Source organism: Ruditapes philippinarum, unplaced genomic scaffold (assembly GCF_026571515.1).
Source record: "Ruditapes philippinarum isolate M1 unplaced genomic scaffold, ASM2657151v2 ctg4051_1_1_1_1, whole genome shotgun sequence".
NCBI classification, from domain to species: domain Eukaryota; kingdom Metazoa; phylum Mollusca; class Bivalvia; order Venerida; family Veneridae; genus Ruditapes; species Ruditapes philippinarum.
Genome location: NW_026851717.1, coordinates 29,678 through 34,705, shown reverse-complemented (window position 1 = coordinate 34,705; position 5,028 = coordinate 29,678).

The window sequence follows — 5,028 nt, the reverse complement described above, 5'->3', positions numbered from 1 at the left end:
TTTATTAAAGTTATATTTCCGTTGAACGATGACATTTTACCTTACATCTTACTTTTCATAAATTTTCACCTCAATCATAAGTATATCCGCATTAATGATGAACTGCTATACAATTTCAATCTTATTTCGCCGAAACACTCGGATGCAACTGGATCGGTTTCATTCGGAATTAACTAATTTGCATACGGAAAAGTTCGGAAATGCTATAATTACTTATTCCATCATTATTGAACACATAGGAACCCTCAAAGCACGACATATACTTTTATTTACGTTATTCGTTAAGTGTGTAAGTAATACTTTTTACTTTTATGTAAATATTACATACTTAACGATTAACGCAAATAAAAGCATATGTCGTGCTTGAGGGTACCCATGTGTTAAAAAATGAGAGGGTACCTGTGATATAAAAATTCAAATGAAGAGAGGTAGCCCGTGCCGCTGCAAAACCGAAAGTAGGGTGTTTTTATGAATTTTACATTTATTTTTGACAATATACTGCCATTTGTCCGAAGATGATATGTAAATGAACATATTAGATATGTATGATGCATATATAATCAAGCCACAGGTTCATTTCAGCCCGAAAAATATGTTGAGGTGATGGGCGAAGCGAGACATGTCGATTTTTTGTAGCTTATTGTTAAGTTGCAGTACATGAAAATCGGGCACATGACAAATCAGCACATAAATAAAACATCCTAGTGTTCCGTGGTATACATCTTTTCTACGTGACATACCTCCTTTCCTTATTACAATGAAATTTTACTGGATTGGTATCCATCGCTGATTTGTTTTTAGCAGAGAATGACCTGTGCATGTTCAGAGAGGGTACCGTTTCAGCAGATTTCGCAAAGAGGGTACCGATATGGATTTGCACCCTGAATCATGGCTTCATGTAAAATATTTGATTAGACTCAGAAAGGTGAAAGTTCAGATGTATCAACAGACAAGAAGCACCACTGGGCGGTGGCAACGCTTAACCTTTTTACTTTGCCTGAAAGCAAACAAATAAGAAAATTACAGAAAAATATTGTTTCTTCTTTTTTTAATTTAATTGGTCTGTCTGGTCACACTTATGTTGTTTTGTCCAAGTATAAATCCTTTCTATAAATAAATAACAAAGTTAAGAAAATTTATTCAAAATTCAAACATTTGACATTAAATGTCATTTAATGGTCAAGGTCAATTAAGGTCAAGGTCGTACCTAAATAATTCCACATATCTGTTTGGTCACAAGTGTTGTTTAGTCCACTTATGAATCAAATATGTACATAACAAAATGACCACTTTACAAAATTTCAATAATTTGACGTTGACTTTTTTTTAAAGACAATATTAGCAGTAATAAGTGAAAATAAAATAATTTGACCTTCAATATCAAGGTCATACATATGTCAAGGTGAATTTGAGTTTGATATACATGAAAGTCATTGAGTTACTCCATTTATAGGTAACAAAGTTATAGCCAGTTACAAAAAAACAACAAGAGAATTTCATTAATTTAACCATAACATTCAATTGCAAGTTAAGGTTAAGGTCACATCTAAATTATTCGATATGTTTGTTTGGTGGCAAGTTTAAATCAAAGCAATATATAAATAACAACATTATGACAATTTAACCAAAATTCAATATTTGACCTTGCAAGTCAATGTCATATAAGTTCAAGGTCAAGATCGGTTCAACCTTCCTGAAGGCCTAATCCAAAATGTTATTTTGTCAAAGTATGAAGATAATCCATTTATCAATTACCAAGTTATAGTCATTTATATCCAAAAAAAAAAAAAACAGTGAAAATTCAATAATTTAACCTTCAATGTCAAGGTCATAAAAGAGTCAAGGTCAATTGAGTTAGATAAACATGAAGGATGTTCTGCTATAAAATAAAGTCATTCAATAATAACCAAGTTATTACCTATTACAGCACAAAAATGAATATTTCAATAATTAGACCTTCAAGGCCAAGGTCATTTATGAGTGAAAGTCAAGGCCTGTCTGGTTAATTTAAAGGTCTATCCTAAAAGAGTATTATGCTCAAGTTTAAGGGCAATCTATTTAAAAATAAAGTAAGAGCCACTAATAGCAATGACAAGCAAATCCAAAATTTAGACATTTAACCTTGAAGGTCAAGGTCATTAATGAATGAAGGCCAAAGTTAGTCATGTCTTCTTAAAGGTCTTGTTGCAAGGGTTGTGGTGATCAAGTGTGTAGACAAAACAGTAAGAACTTATGAACAAGGTTTAAGTTAGCAAATGGCAATGCTTAAGTGACTGTAACCTTTATTTCTTTAAAAAAAATAAAAGAAAGATAGAAAAGTTGAGCTAAAAATGAATGACATACATGTATATCAAAAGGTATAATTGAATAATACTTATAACTTTGTTTACCACATTAAAGCTCATGACAGCACTTATAGTTTGATAGATTGGATAATAATTTGCACATATATTAAAAGTAGTGTCATTTTTTTCTCTGACAAAATGTTACAAACCTTGAGTCATGACAAATGAATCAAGAGATTTTTGAAACAAGATAGATACAGCTCTATATCTAAAAAAAATTCATAAAACTATCATGAATACCAAGTATTCAATGTAAGCTTAAATATGTTTGAATAGTATGGCAAACAGTGTAACATATTATTTATCATTCTTGTCAATCAAATCTTGATTTATGTTCCTCATGAATGGCTTGGGTAGGCTATGGGCTAACTTTGGCTAAATGTTTTGAAAGTCTGTGGGGGTCATCTTCTTCTAACTTTCTTTTTTATATATCCCCTTTTTGTCATTAATTCTCAGGGTTATAGCATCATGTAAAATGGTATCCATATAATGATACTTTTTCTTCTTCTTTACTTCATAGACAGACCATCTACAACTGTTTTGTTTGAGATTCGCTGAAGTCTAAAATGAGAAATTCACAAGCCTATTATAACAAAAGTCATTAGTGTATACAATTCTCAAAGTGCAGAACATGTTGAAATCCAAAATTTGTAAGTCAAGTTATTCAGAGACTGCAAAATCTCTTTTGATTTAAAATAACATTATATAGGCAAGGAAAAGCACCATATTTTGGAAGGCCAAGGCAAAATTAAGGATTATGTGACTCCAAGACTTCCACTTTCAAAAGCCATAGTTGATAAACTGCAGGATGTAAGAACTGACTTGATTAGATTATATTTTTAAAAGACCATAAAAATATGCATGTATTCACTACTACTCATCTGCATAGTGATCACTCTTTTCATAAAGATATCATTTTATTCATAGAGACAGGACTGTTTAATAGTAAGATATGCAGCATTTATATTCATATGCAAAAATGAAGGAAATGTTGAGAATCTATAGGCACAAGGAAGATAAAGCACAACTTCATTAACAGATTTTGATCATTTTTGCCTCTTTATATGTTTCTATGAATAAAACATGAGGGCCATGATGGCCCTAGATCGCTCCCCTGACCCATTAACCGCATCCAAGCAATGTCTTAGACAAGCATCCTGGCCAAGTTTGATGACAATTGAGTCAAAAATGAGACCTCTAGTGTGTTAAAAAGATTTTTCCATATTTGGGCAGTGTGACCTAGATTTTGACCGTCAACAACCCATATTCGAACTTGACCTAGAAGTCACCCAGGGCTTTTTTTCACAAGTTGGGGAAGCAGCCCAGCCCTTAATTTTGGGGAAAAATTACATGGTATATTTGCAAAAGGGGAAGAAAAAACTTGATGTAAATTCAATTTCTGGGGAAAACTGCATGATTTTAAAGAAATTTTCTTTGGGGAAGCAGCCCTATACCGGCCCCTGTTATAGAAGGCCCTGTCACCAAAACAACCTTCCTGACAAATTTCCAGAATATTTGGATCAATACTGCAGCAACTAGAGTGTTAACAAATTTTTTCTATTATTAGCTCCTGTGACCTAGTTTTTGACCCGAGATGGCCCATCTTCGAACTTGATCTGTATTTTATTGAGACAAACATTCTGACAAATTTTGATGATGATCCAATCAAATCTGTGACTGCTAGACTGTTAACAACCCAATTGTTGACGATGCAAGGCGACGGAAGCCGGACATGGCCCCATCACTATACCTCACCTTGACCACTTTGTGGTCAGGTAAGCTAAAAGGAACTGACTTGTTAAAAAATCTTAATTTAAAATTTTTGATATTCAGGATAAGTACAAGTGTTGAAATTTTTGGCCATGTATGTTCAACCTTCAGAATTTCATTATCATAATTCCTTTACTTGTGCAAAATAGAAAATACTTGACCGCTTCACATGCAATATACATTTCTGTAATACAAACCAATGATATTTTCAAATGTTTCTAAAACCAAATAATTCATAAAATTATAACCCCTACATATTTATAGTAATTTTGAAAGGTATTGGGTAAATTACAACCTGTCATCACTTAACTCCTTTCCAGACACCTCCGACAAAAATTGTGTCCTTACTTTCCCCTGCAAATGCATTGAGGTTGAGGTCATCTTTAATGTCCTTGGTATTGTAACACGTGATGATGATGATCATGTAATTGATCTATTTCTGTAATTGAAAATATAGCATACTATAGTACCAAGGCCTAAAATCTTTACTATTCAAAGCCATTCAAATAAGTGAATTGAAGCAATGCTTATTAGGAAGAAGGGTTGTCAAATGATTAAGAATCATTTAACGCTTTCAGGACAATCACTTTTTTGATCTTGCTGTTATCTTCCATGATTACTGTTAAAAATGTTGAAATTTTACTGCGGAAATGACTCAAATAATACAAAACAATTGACTTTTTAACTATTTTCCCATTGACTTTTTTTTCTTTTTCTACTTTATGTTTTTGAATATTTGTCAACCCTGGATCACTGCGGTATACCGTACCCCGGATATTGCTCGATATTATGAGGACTTTCATCCCATTTCGCGACTTTGAACGGGAACGAAGGTAAGTTCAGCGACGATATTTTCCAAACAAATGGCTATTTCATTTATCTCAACGGGTTTTATATATCTAGAGTTATTTTT